At 40.9% G+C, this 14,354-nt stretch overlaps 1 pseudogene; it reads right to left on the reverse strand.

Annotated features, from left to right (window-relative positions):
- Positions 1-9,360: 9,360 nt before the first annotated feature.
- LOC100966122 lies at positions 9,361-10,062 on the reverse strand (annotated as a pseudogene).
- Between the last annotated feature and the right edge of the window lie 4,292 nt (positions 10,063-14,354).

Below are 14,354 nucleotides of genomic sequence, written 5' to 3' on the forward strand. Positions count from 1 at the left end.
GCGGGGACGGGTGGGGAGCGCTGGGTGGGGGCGGAGAGCGGCGTGGAAAGCGGGACCCCTGCGCTCGTGTGTCGCCTCCGGGGGTCGGGCCCAGCACGCGGCCCCGGCCCGCGCCGCCTCGCGCCACTGCCGCCTCCTGGACCCAGGCGGAGCGCGCCGCAGCCCGGGAGGTGGGGCCGGCCAGTGACCTGGCGGGACGTGCCCGTGTGGAGGGCGGGGGTGACAGTGGGAGAGACCTAGTTCCCCGGAAGGGCATGGTCATCCGTCCTTGGGGTCGGGCAGGCACCGCATGTCCCCTACCCTTTCTCCCCACGACCCTTTGCTCCCTTTCCCTTTCTCTCCCCTCTTCCCACACTGCTTCTCTCAGACTGGCCTTAAGGTTGAGAACCTGCGCAAGAAGTCACCATCCTAAGCCTGACTTTGCCAAAGCCACCCAAAGCTTTTCCAAAGACTGACTCTTTCCTCATCTTTGCGCCCCGGGGTTCACCTTTTTCCCATAGGGTGGAACTCTTTTTGCTACGGAGGGTATTTAGACAAGTGTCTTTGTGCTGAGGTTGGCACGGCAGTACTAAGAGGTTGGCTAATGACGGGGGAGGGAAACAAAGGCAGCAAATTAGGGGGAAAAGGGAGGGCTGTGTCACCAACAACAGCGGGGTCTTTCTGTGTTCCCAGAAATAATGGTTTCCTTTGCAGAACCATTCAAGCGTCATCGGGATGCAATTGACTTATTTTCTTCATAGAAAGAAAAACAAATCCTTAGGCCCTTCAAGTTAACCTCAATTAAACTTAAAAAAAAATGTTTAGTGCATTCAATAGTTTTCTTTTTCTTTTTTCCTTGCTTCCCCTTTCCAGAGTTTTAGTTAATATATGTGTCTTGTTTTGGGGAAAATCACAGCCAAGGACCGACTGTTAGTCAGAGCAGGACTGGAGTTGGGATTTAAGCAGCCTTGGCTGGGGGCCGGGACAACAGAACCAGACCCAGTCCCATCTCTTGCATACATCCCTTTGAGTCTCTGACATCACATTGCTGACAGTTGCTTACTAATGGACACTGTAAATCTTAGTACAGTAAATTGCTTTACACCTGAGAAAGAAAATGCTGATATTAAAACAATCTCTTGCATTATCATAGCAATCATTATTATATCTTTTCTGTACCAGTAGGATTCAATTGAATGAATTCTTGATACATAATTTTTATTATGCCTTCTGAAATTCCCATCTGGAATAAGATATGCTCCTACTTTTTATTTTTCCCCTTGAAAGTGGGGAATCATTGATGCTCATTTATTTACACCAATTGTGTCTATTTTTTTGCTTTTTAACCAGCACAGCCTCTTTCTATCCAACTCACTACATCTTTAATAAGGCAAAACTTCACAATTTTTATTTGGCAGGTACAGTTCTTTACCTTCCTCTACTCACTTCTTTTTTGACCCATTGATATTTCAAAAACTGAGGCTGATGGTCCCAGAGCAGAGTGAGAATGGGAGTGGGTGGTGAGTCTTAGCTAACTGAAGAACCTGAGACTTTCTAGAGTCAGAAGCTTCCAGTTCATTTTCAAGCTTGTGTGGACATGGGAAACACAAAGCTGGTGGTTTCATAAAGAGCTTCTACCCGGACACATAACTCACCAGTTAGCTTGAGATTCTATTACTTGGTAACTCCAAGCACATTCTCATAAATGGATTTTATGTTGACTCCCTGCCTGTATCAGTTCAGAGATCATAGTCGTGGAAGGAAGTGAATTGGTTTCCAATGTGACTTTAACAGAAGAAGATCAGTCTGTAGGTATGGACCGTGCTGACCCTTTAAGGGTCAGTAAATTAGGAGACTGGGTTTGAGTTGACACTTCTGATCCCAACTTAATGGGTTGATTGACTCATGGCTGTCATCTTCATTATGGTCTATTAGCACATTGTTAAACCTTATTTTAGAGTAAGAAATTGTTTTTATATTTACTTTTTTGGTTCTCAAGGTTAATCAATATTCAACATGGCCTTAATATTGTTTTAAGTGAGGAGGTTAGGTAAAGAAACCCAACTATAGAGAAGGTAAAATTCAATACTATCTGTGAATTTGGGATACAGCATATCTAGTTGAGGAATTTTGCAATTCTTACAAAAATATCCAATTAGAAACTCCATCTCCAATTGGAAAAATATATACATACGTCATAAAGGATTTAAAGTCCACATCCTTCTCATTGGTGGCTAGCACCCTAAGCCTTTTACTCTCGTGTGTGCATCTGAATAACAGTCAAAAATTTAGTGTATGATATTTACCTACAATGATGGTTTGTGTAACTTGCTGAGTAGCAACAGGCAACACAGAGGCCTAGACTTTGCCTAGGAAGTGTGAATCGTGGGCCCCAGTGACTCACATATTTGTTACCAACATATGTTAGAAATCAGTCTCTAGACTGCATTATTAAATCCATGGAATATTTCTTTTATCTTGGTTTTTCTGAAGTTTCTAGAGCATTTGAAGGTTGTTGTCCTGGAGGGTTGGGTATCGTCACTATTTGATAAATAGTATGTCAGTAATGCTGGAAACTGGTTAAGAAGCTTGTAAAAGTTATACTCCCAGTCATGTGCTAGATTAAGAATGTTATAGATTATTTTGCTTCAGAAGCTTCTGAAGGAACTTCATTCTAAATTCAGTCCATTCTTCTGTCAGCTAAGCCCCCAAGGGAGGAGTAATTTCTTGTGGAGGTTTCAGAATTAATTGGGGAACACTTATTAAAGCAAATGTAAAACTGAAAATATAATGAAACCCCAGAATTATTCTACTGAAAAATATAAGGAGAATTAGTATATTTTTATATTTCTAAAATCAAGACAAAGAAGGGTGTCACGGAAACCTGATAGTATCAGAAAGGAATGGTCCTTGGAATCATGAGAGGATGCTGACTTTGTCAAAGGCGAGATCACTGCTAACCGTAGGGTGGGTAGCGTGGACTGCATGAGTAAGATGGAGGGCCAGATTGTGGGAGGGGAGGGAAGACAGAGATGGTGAGAAAGCTCTAAAAGATAATATTAAATAGGAATATCTCAGGGTGCTGTTCAGGACGATTAAAGAAGAATATCTCAAAATGATGTTCTTGAGAGGCACGATGGTTGGCAAATCCTAAGTTCACAAGACCAGTCTCAGAGAAAATAGTATCTTCGTAGAAATGGAATAAAAGTAGCATTAAGAACATTAAAAACTCTACAACAAATAAAAGCTGTAGAAGGCACCTGCCTTTAAAACTAGCCACGTTTGTCAGCATTTAAAGCCTATACCAACAGGTAATCCTCTTGAATCATTTGCTTTAGTTACTCAGGGACACATGGCTACAGAATTGTGATCTTCCGAGTAGAAGTCTCCAAGCTCTAAGGTACACAGATTATTTTTTGATTTTCAAGTGTTTGAGGCCATTCTTACTTGAAATTCAATGTCGTTTATACTTGCTTTCTCTCTTATTTCATTTTCTTAAGCCCTGCTAAACTGCTTTTATACCATACATCCTTTTTACAAATTATCTTGGTATTTAGGGGAATTTTTTTTTGGGGGGGGGCATGGTGTCATATCTGCAGAGTTAGAGGATGTGCTGTGCTATAAGCAGACCCCTCTCTGAACACCCACCTACACAGCCCACCAGAGATAGTGGCAATGTTTATTGTCCTGTCCTGCCCCTTCAGGGATTGAACTGAAGCTGTTATACATAAAAAGAGTGTTGGCTTTAACTTGTGATGTGTAAATATAAAGTGAGCTATTTAAAAATTTGTCTGGCAAGAGCTTATTATATAGAGGTATATTGTGAGAGAGGGAGAAGTAAAAATAAAACATTTGACCTTATTCGATGGCTATCTGTAGCTAGATTTTTTAAAGTAAGAGTTTGGTTTAATTAAGGTGGCTTTCTGGTGTGTTATGTGCTTAGAGCAAGAGTGGTGGACTAGCAAGGGCTACTGTGAATCACAGACTAAGACTCCCTCCCAACCTCCTAAAACACATCTTCACTCCTGCCACTTTGGGAAAAGCAGCAATATCAACAACCATGGCCATGGAGCAAGGCTCACCCAGGTTGGTGGAATCTGCATCAAAGGAAGACCAGGTAGACAGTGGCTGGTAGTCAAAGGACCAGTGGCTCTCATCATCTCTGGGTTTCCTGATACATCTGTCAGAGAGCTCTGTGCAAGTTGCTGCCAGGACTAGTGGAAGCAGAATTTTTCTGAGGTTGGAGGCTGGAAAGAACTTGGATGGGAGACTGAAGCCCAGCCTTGGATACAACTGGGCTATCTACTACCAGAGCACAAGCTGGGAACCAGGCAGAAGATGGATCAGAATGACAGGTGCGCTTCACCTGAACAAAGTTAGGTGAATGTGTGGGGGCTTCGTTCTCCCCTGAGAACCCTTTGTATGGCGGCAGCAGACTCAACTCTCTTGCCAAATCCAGAACCACCAGTGGATTAGCATTTTTAATATTCTCTTATTGTGGAGAGAAATGCATGTTTTGTGGAGAGAAGTGAAGATTCTGTGTGGCTGCAAAGATTGGATAAACAGGATAGGAAAAAGCAGGGACTGATAAACATGGAGTCTCCCATTGAGACTGCAGAATTAACTATAATGAAACATTCATAATATAATATTGCAAAAGTACAGAGTCTGGAAGCAACCGCTCTATGCTCAGATAAAATCATGGGTCCAGGATTACGGATTTCCAACAATGCAGTAAAAGTTACTTTAACATGCTGTGAATTGTGTCAGAATTCCTCTATCAAGCCAGTTATATCAACATACACCTTGTGTGTTGTCACAAGTTGATGAAATTTTAAAATTCAGGAATACACCCATATGGTACATTTGACACAGAACCATTCTTTCCAAGTGAAAGAAAGCTTCTAAATATAGCCCAGGTGAAACAGAGCACTGGATAAAGAGTGAATGTGACAATGGCATTGTATTATCGATTGCCATAGTTTTCACTCTACCAAAACATTTCTTTAATAACTACATCTTCTAGGTTGCATTGCACCAAATTTACTAAATGATAACTTTTTAAAACAAAACAAAAAACAAATATCAGACCTCTTTACCATCTCATCGTTAGTTGAAGATTGATTTACATACATCCAAGAGATTCTCTGAATCTCTAGGAATAGCACACAATCAAGAACACATGTGGAGGGCGGCACCTGTGGCTCAAAGGAGTAAGAAACCAGCCACATATGCTGGAGGTGGTGGATTCAAACCCAGCCCTGGCCAAAAACTGAAAAAAAAAAAAAAAAAAAAAAGAATACACATGGAATGCAACATGCTAAACATTAAACCAACAACTGAAAAATCAGTCTCTCTTCTGTTTTACTTTTTATGACTACCTCAAATTTTTAGCAGTCTACAATTTAATGGTAGTATATATGTATGTATACATATATAATTTTTTTTTTACTGATAGTATAAAAAATTACTTTAAACTGTGTGGTTTAAGACAACACCAATTTTTTGTCTTAGAATTCTGTAGGTCAGAACTCTGACACGTTTCACTTGGCTAAAATCAGGGTGTCAACAGGGTTTAGTACAGGGAACTCTAAAAGCAGAGTCTAAGACTCCCAGTGCCAACAAGCATGAGAGTGACACCGAAAAATGTTGATAAGGGAAAGAAGAAAGGAGACAGGGAATACAAGACAGATGAGAAAAGGTGTAGCAAGCAAGTTGCCACTGGAGTGTTCTAAGACTTAGTGTAGGACTGTAAGTTATTCAGTGGAGCAGTGAGGAGGCAGCTGCAGCATTCATCCTCTCAGCCCTGTCCTTCCTGGTTCATTTTGCTTGCAAGGGTATTATCTTTCAAATGGCATTTCTGGCTTGTCCTTCACTTATGCCAAGCATGTTCCTCCAGCCAGGCCTAAGAGGTGAGTGCCAGGAGTTTATGTGTGGGGTACTAATGGAGCTGCTACCCCCCCTTCCCAGGTTTAATTCTTCTCCAAGTCCTACTTTTTGATTAGTTCTCCAAATTTCTCTGCATGTCCTTCTTTCTAGTACAGTAGTTGCGAACCTCCTCTCTGCTACCAGTCTCCTTATCTCTTTTATTCCACTCCGATTTGTGCCATATAGGGCTTTACCATTTGTCTTCCTGAAAAACATGACTTTAAAGGTGTTACTTAAAAGAGACAAGCAAGTGAGTGAAATTCTTCACCAATTTCCCCGTAGCTGTAGGGAAACATAAAAGGAAAAGTCCTGAGTCTAGTGAGACCCCAGGTATTTCCGCTCTGGCCCCAGAGTACCTTACTCTGTCAACTCTGGTGCTTACACCAGGACGGGTATGTTAACTTTATCGTGACCCTGCGGAGCAGAATCACTAACCCAGTTTGCCTAACTATGCTTGTCCTGGATGGAATGGAACTTTTTACCTGTCACTCTTGAAACTCTCTTTTCTCCTTCCTTGTCTTATCACTATTTTTGAGCCCACCTTGTCCTTTCCTTTCTTCCTGCTCTTGATCAGCGTTTCTGTTTCTAGGCTAATGATCTCATCCCTGCCATGCCCTAAGGTTCAGGTGAAACCTTTCCCTTCTTTATTTCGCCTTCCATTAGCCCCATCCCAGCTGGGAGTGCGGTATCTCTCGTCTCTGAACTCTGTAAAACCACTATTTTAGCTTTTATTATTTTTTGTACGTAATTTTAGCTATCTTTTCATAGACTGTAAGTCTAATCTCCTCTTATAGGTTCTAAGGTCTTTGAAGATAGCAGAGTATCATATATTTTTGCCTCTGAAATCCTAGAATGCACACTTTAGCTGTTCGTTGATATATTGGTGAGACACAAATAATCTGTTTAGGAAAAATACACACAGTATGTTTTGACCAAAGGAAACTAATCAAGGAAAAAAAAGATCAGTATTTTAGTGACATGTGTTACTGCTGCGCTACAAAGCAATTCCTTACTCGAGTTGAATGATAACATTTTTCTTAATTTAACCTGTTTTTTTTTCTTTTAGGTTAAAGAAAGCAACATAGTTAAAATTAAGATAAACATGAATCCTATGTACTCAATTTTGATACGAGGACAATTAATGACAATTAATGGCATGGTGGGGTGGGGGAAGGGGAGAGCAGAGAGAGAAAGAAGGAGGGAGGGGTGGGGGAAACAAAGAGCAGAGAGAGGAGGAGGAGGGTGGGGTCTTGGTGTGTGCCACACCTTTTGGGGGCAAGACACAATGGTAAGAGGGACTTCACCTAACAAATGCAATCAGTGTAACTGGGTTTCTTGTACCCTCAATGAATCCCCAACAATAAAAAAAAAAAAGAAAGTAGAGACTAGTCAGAAGTTCAGATGTTTCCCTCTATTTTTACCTAGCCCAAAGAGATGAGATTACAAAGACTTTGTGAAAACTGCTGAAGTACACGTAAAAAGTGTTTGGGCTTTTTCATTTAAAAGTATTGAATTTCCAGGCTCAGCACCTATAGCTCAGCGGCTAAGGTGTCAGCCACATACACCGGAGCTGGCAGGTTTGAACCCAGCCCGGATCTGCCGAACGACGACAACTACAGCCAAAAAGCCGGGCATTGTGGCAGTCACCTGTGGTCCCAGCTACTTGGGAGCCTGAGGCAAGAGAATCACTTAAGCTCAAGAGTTTGAGGTTGCTGTGAGCTGTGATGCCAGGGCAGTCTACCCAGGGCAACATAGTGAGACTGTCTCAAAGAAAAAAAAAAAAGTTTTGAATTTCCAAAACAAATTTTAAAAGAACCTAGGATGTGACGTTACTGGAAAGGCAAAACTATCCAGTGACTTCTTGGATCTGATTTCTCTATGCTCCATTGGGGGAAAAGAATCCCTGCCTTTATTTTGATCTCATGAGTCAAGGGGGAGGCCTGCAACAGGTTGGGAAACGTGGCTGATGATCTGTTAGGGTATCAGCACAGCTTCTGTGCACAATTGCACGTGTCAGGGCCTGCACTTTGGGGTGCTTTTGTAGTGTTGGAAATAATACTTCCCATGTCTTTAATCTGCCCCTTTGGACCAATAGGCATTGTAGTATTGCCAACAGAATAGAACCAAGTTATCTGGCAGGGGGAGCATGCTTTGTTTATCTTCCATTTCATTAGCACCAGTCAATTGAGTTAATAATCAACACATACTGCCAGTGATTCTATCAGGTAGTTCTCCAGCCTGGGAGTTTAAAAATACTGATGAGTGGGCCCCACCTGTGGAGATTCCAAGGCAACAAAATAGGTCTTGGTTGTGCTCTGGGCATCAGGATTTTGAAATTAGCCCTGGGTGTTTCTAAGAGCTTCCTGAACTAAAAACCACAGCTCTGGTCCCTCTTGTGCTTTACAGGCTGACAGAATATGGATATCATGGATGTTAGTGCCTTAGGTAATGTAGAGATCATCTACTCTCCCCTCTCAGGCAGTTTAGGAAGTGAGCAAGTAGATCCCACAAGATTAAGAGAATGGATGCTTAACCATATGAGTTGGAGCTAAATTTCAGGTCTTCTGACTTCTAGGCCTCAATCTTTTCCTGCCTTAAGTATGGTCTTCGGACCAGCAGCCTAACTTGGAAGCTTTTTAGAAATGCAGATTCTGAGGCCATACACCTGACCTCCTGAATCTGGATTTTAAGAACTTTTCCAGGTGACCAAATTCACATTCTTTTGAGAAGTATTCATCTTAACCATTGCTTAATTGCTATTTCTGAGAATCTGGACTTTTGTTTATCTCTGTATTCTCAATACATAGTACAGTGTCTGAGATTTGTTAGGTAACGATTTATTGCATTTTAAATGAATTTTGCTATAGAGTACATTAGACATACAATTTTAAATATTTTTGAATACATGAACTTGATTATACTTTCTATGTGTGGTTCAATATTTTATCTTCATGTTTTTTTTTTACTGAGACTATTGGACATGTTGAGGAACAAGACAGACATTTCAATTTGTACACAATTCTTAGCATATGTACCTCAAAATCTAAACAGCCATTTATTGTAATTCTTTTTCAAAGAGTTATTCTAGTGACTTTCCAGCTTAAAATTTGGAGGCAAATTTTCCTTAAGAGGATATCAAGTACCACTATCTTCAAATGTTACCAAGCTATTACATAAGTCCCACCAATTAAAAATTTATTACCACATACCCTGCATACTCAAATTTTTAGTCTTTTACAGCACTTTAACAAAGTTATTGGGAAAATAGGACTACCACAACTAAAGATGTTCCAGAGTGCACACAATTCTGACAGGGAGAGCCATGATCACGGGAGTGGTTTTCTTTAGGAAACAATTCTACTAAAAAACAACATGGGAATAGAAGTAATTTTAAATGTTCAAGACATTAAATGCACGACTGCAACTCTATATTACCATTAAGTATGTTTTGTACTAAAGGATATAAAAACTATCCCCCCATCTGTGGAATGTTAAGCTGACACCCGAGGCAGTCAAAGCCTCTTGTAATTCAACATCCCACACTATTTTCTGGTTTTACCAACATAAACCACCAGTGAATGATTTCACCTCTTAAAAATATTTATTTCCACTTAAAAAAAAGAGTCAGGTAGGAGTCCTTCCTTCTTAAAAATGTTTCTAGAGCTGCTAAAAGACTTGCATTTTCAAAATGGTTGATAAAAATATTCCTCTGGATCGTACAAGAAGGAGGACAGGGACCACTGATAAGACACGGTACAGGCTGTTAATCAGACTCGATCTTTCTCTCCCGCTTCAGCAGCGGCTGGACTTTCCTCAGTTTTAGTGTCTTCATTTTCTGCAGGTAAACTTGCTTCACTTTCTTGGTTAGCCACTTTGGCCTGCTTTCCCTTTGCTCCCCCTTTCCCTTTGGTTGCACTTTTTTGTCTGAAGATTTATCCTTTGTTGCTGCCTTTTGGGGCTGGTTTCCCCTGTCGCAGGACCGGGTTTAGTTGACAAATACACAGATCTTGTCTTGGGTTTTTTCTTTCCTGCACCTTTGGCAGAGCTGACCTTCCCTCTTTGGCATCTTGGTGGCAGGCAGGGTACAGGCCCAGGCACCTGTTGGCTACTGTGCAAGCGGGGCTGCCTCTGCGGTGATGCTCCTCTAGCCCTCATTTTCATGACCTTTTACTGAGTGCTTATTTTGTACTAGGTGCTATAAAAAGTACTGATTTCATAAAGGTAATTAAGATATTTTCTAGGAGCTCACTATCTAATGGGGGAAGAGAAGAAGGATACACAGATGTGCTAAGAGCGGGCCAAGAGTCCACTGTGTTTGCTAAGGGAGTATGAAGAAAGAACACCGGGCCAGGGTTTGAGCAGTCTTGGAGTTTAAGGGCAAAGTTGACTCCTTGTTATACCAGGAGTCAGGGGATGGATATGGGGGGATGTGGGCAGAACAATTCAAAGGACACTACGAGGAGGGAGAGCTAGGCAAAGGCTCAGAGTAGGGATACCTCACCTGGTGTGTCAAGATAGAGGGAAAACTACACCTCCAGGTGACTACTCTCGGTAATGCAATAAAAGGATGGCTAGAAGTGGAAGCAGGGAAGAGAAGAGGGTTCCTCTATTTCTCATCCACCTGGCTTTAGGTGTAAAGAAAAATATGTAGAAAACCAGGGGACAGAGTAAACATTTTACAGCTTGGAAATATTAATTGCAAGTAAACCAGGATAGGCATCGGAGCCCAGGATTTGGAGATCTTGTAATGGTGCTCTCTTGGTCTGTAAGCTCAGAGCAGTCTAGTGTTCAGAATCAAGAGTAAACAAACAGCAGTCCTGTCCAACCCAGAATCGTCTGATTCTACTACCTTCTGTGTACTGTTCATCTTCAAATGAGGCTGTGGGTCTAGAGATATGTTGTCCGGCATGGTAACTACTAGTTGCATCTGCCTGTTGAGTGCTTGAAGTACGGTTAGTCCAAATCGAGTTGTCTCCTAAGTGTAAAATGCACTCCGGATTTTGAAGACATAAACAATGTAAAATATCTCCATTTTTACATTATTTTGTGGGTATTTTAGGTATGTTAGGGATTAATATACATTTAAATCAATTTTTAGGCCCACCTGAACAAAAGTGAGACCCTGTCTCTACAAAGTATAGAAAAATCAATCAGGCATGACAGCACATGCCTGTAATCCCAGCCACTCAGGGGCTGAGGCAGGAAGAGCCCAGGGGTCTGAGGTTGCTGTGAACTATGATGACATCACTGCGTTATAGTCACTGTGACAGAGCAAGACCCTGTCTCAAAAAAAAAAAAAAATTATTTTACCTGTTTTTACTTTTTAAAGGTAGCTATTAGAAAATTTAAAATTTTACATGTGGCTTATATTTCTGTGTGAAGAAATGATCTAGACTATTTAAACCTGAAGATGCTACCGAATAATTACTTTTCTGTTCCACTCTGGAAACACACCCCCAATTCCATCTGTGGCTCCAGATGACTTGGAAATGATTTTAGCTTTTAAGTTGTAGAGCTCAGTTTTGTAATGGCTCTGTCAAACTGGGGTAAAGCCAAATGAATTACAGGTAAAGTCTGGCTTTTATCAAATATTTAAAATACTGTTATTTTAGGGTCTCTTAAACATCCCTGCAGTTATTTTTATTTCATGGTTATGCAGGTTTATGAAATGTCCAACTCTTTCCCTCTAAAGCCTGAATAAGATGCCATTGTCAAATACACTGTCTCTAATCTGTGTTATTTGACATATACTAGGTAGGCTAGAGCTTTAGGTTCTATTTTCACTTCAGGACAGATGTGAAAGTTCCAGTTAATGAGAGGGTTGTGTAAGTGTTTGTGTTTCAGGAAGAAAAGGCTCCCTGAATCTACCTTAAAGCTTTAGCTATTCTGTACAGGGAATAAAGTGATATGCTCAAATTAACTGTGGCCAGGCAGATCCACATGATATGAATATAAATGTTTGAGTCCTGTTCAAATTAAGGTTCTTGGTATCAAGGAAAGCGTTTTTTCCCTAGGCAAGTCAAAATCACTGTATTTCACTCTTCTCCTGTGACATACAGTATAGGATTTGCATTGAACTCAACTCTGAGGTTTTATTCAACACACTTAATATTTGAAGGGAGCTTCACTAGTCTGAAATTTTCAGCCCACGTTTTTGGAGGACTTCATAAATCTTTCCCCTTTATGTCCAATGGTGATATTGTTGGTTGGAAATGATATGGAGGCTAGAATGTGAGTCTTAGAATCAAACAGCTTTCTATGCCTCACCATCTGGTGACCAGAAACAGGTCAGTTCATCATAAAGCAACTTTCTGAAGGACTAATTCCTTGAATTGCTATTTCTCCAAAAATTGCTTCTTAGGAAGTCAATTCGCCAAAATCTAATTCCCCTACTGAACAGTTCGTGGAATGACCAATTTGCCAAATCACTGATTTAACAAAACTTTCCTTCCATTAGGTTTCTTATGCTTTGTAGCAAATCCTGTTGGAGCAGCTTTGGGGAATAATTTAAAGGTTTTGTTTAGTTGATTTTAGGTTTTCGTAGTTTTTGTTTTTCTGCAGCTGTCTTACTTTAAGTCAGGTGTCCTCAAACTATGGCCCTTGGGCCACATTCAGCCGGCTGAGGACATTTAATCCGGCCCACCAGGTGTTTTTGCTGACGCTGCCTGTCCTACTTAGCAGCTGACTCGTCCCGGGGCCCACAGTCCAGCCCTCCAATGGTCTGAGGGACAGTGAACTAGCCCCCTGTTCAAAAAGTTTGAGGACCCTGCTTTAAGTAGTCGATAGGCTTTGGCTGAAATTCACTCTGTTCCAGGTTTTCTCAGAGCACTGGTCTCTGACTTTGGGGAATTATAAATTGCTTATTTCAAACCATAATGTCGTATGTGTCTTAAAATCAAGGAGTTCTTAAGTCATAAGGATAAGTTTCTGTCGTCCACTTAAATTTTTTTTTTTTTTTTTGAGACAGAGTATCACTCTATTGCCCAGGCTACAGTGCAATAGCAACCTCAAACTCGTGGGTTTAAGCAGTCCTCCTGGCTCAGCCTCCTGAGTTGCTGGGACTACAGGTGCCTGCCGCAACACTAGCCTATTTTCTTCTATTTTTACTAGAGATAGGGTCTTGCTCTTACTCAGGCTGGCCTTGAATTCCTGAATATTTGCTGGTCCCAGGAATCCCAAGGTGATATGCTCTTAATAATCCTGAGGAAAAACAAGTTGGTCTTATCTTGCCATGGATTGGGGGGTGGGGGTGGAGGAAAGGAAGGAGCCGTGTTGGTCTCTTGGCCTCAGTCCATCTCCAAGGAGGGGCCTCCTCAGTTTCCTGCAGGATAGTAGTGGGGCTACCTGAGGCTGGCCGAGCCACTACTGGAATCCTTACGAAGCATGATTGGCCTGTGGTTTCTGCCCCTGTGTGCTCTACCTTGGGCTCTTTTGTTCCTTATCAGTATTGTAGATTTATTTCCAATCCTCAAATAGGCCCCTTTTTTAATCAAAAGGAGATAAGCGTATACTTAACTGTGTTATGGCCTCTGAACGTTTCTGTGCAAAGCAAGTCCTTTTTTTTGACTGGAGCACACTTTACTTGTGAATTTAAATTAGAATAATAAATAAAAAAAACTTTTTTATAGAGCAGACCAAAAAGCTTCTGTTGAAAATAGCCAGTGCCTAATTTAAAATGCTGCAGAAAAACTCGATTCTTTCTTCTTGATATTTTATAATGTTAAGAGCTTTTCCCCCAAACACAGGACAGTTTACAAATACACCGATTGTGCATCCAGGCAATACTGCAGCCTTAGAGGAACTGCATTTCCCTACATAATTTAAAGTCTATCTTCAGGACTTCTAAACAAAGTAAAACACACATATTTTCTTTACATTTCCATCTATAAAATACAGCGCAAATCTCACTCCATTTACTCAGGGGAAAAAGAAAGAGATATCTCCATGCTCTGGGAACCACTGACAGAACATATTGCAATCTTTTCATTAAGTTCACACAAAATGGGGATTTAACGCATGGGCAAAACATTCCATCCCTGGAGGTTCCAATGCTCATAATCCCACCTTGAAAATAGCTCCATGTTAATTGTTGCAGCCAAGTGGACACGGAGTTTATTGCTTGGCACTCCTGCTTTACAGATAACTAACTGCAATCACAGAAACCTTTGTTTTTCATTTTCTAATACTTCCCGATTCAAGCAAATATTTCATATATTCCTTTAAACCCCGAAAATCCATGTGGATCAAGCTAAACATTAATGCCTTCACTGTGTTTTGATCTTAACTATATGACTTTTAGAATATTTATGAGTACATATGCTCGTAGGTGACACATCTACATATACTTTGCTTTAAAATAAATTTGACAACTGAAAATTCATATTTCCTAAACTGATAAATTGCAAATTGGTCATCCCCATGACCAAAGAACTAGCTGAAGCTTCCTG

The sequence above is a fragment of the Otolemur garnettii genome, unplaced genomic scaffold (genome assembly GCF_000181295.1).
Source record: "Otolemur garnettii isolate 467f Iridium unplaced genomic scaffold, OtoGar3 scaffold00024, whole genome shotgun sequence".
In the NCBI taxonomy this organism is placed as follows: Eukaryota; Metazoa; Chordata; class Mammalia; order Primates; family Galagidae; genus Otolemur; species Otolemur garnettii.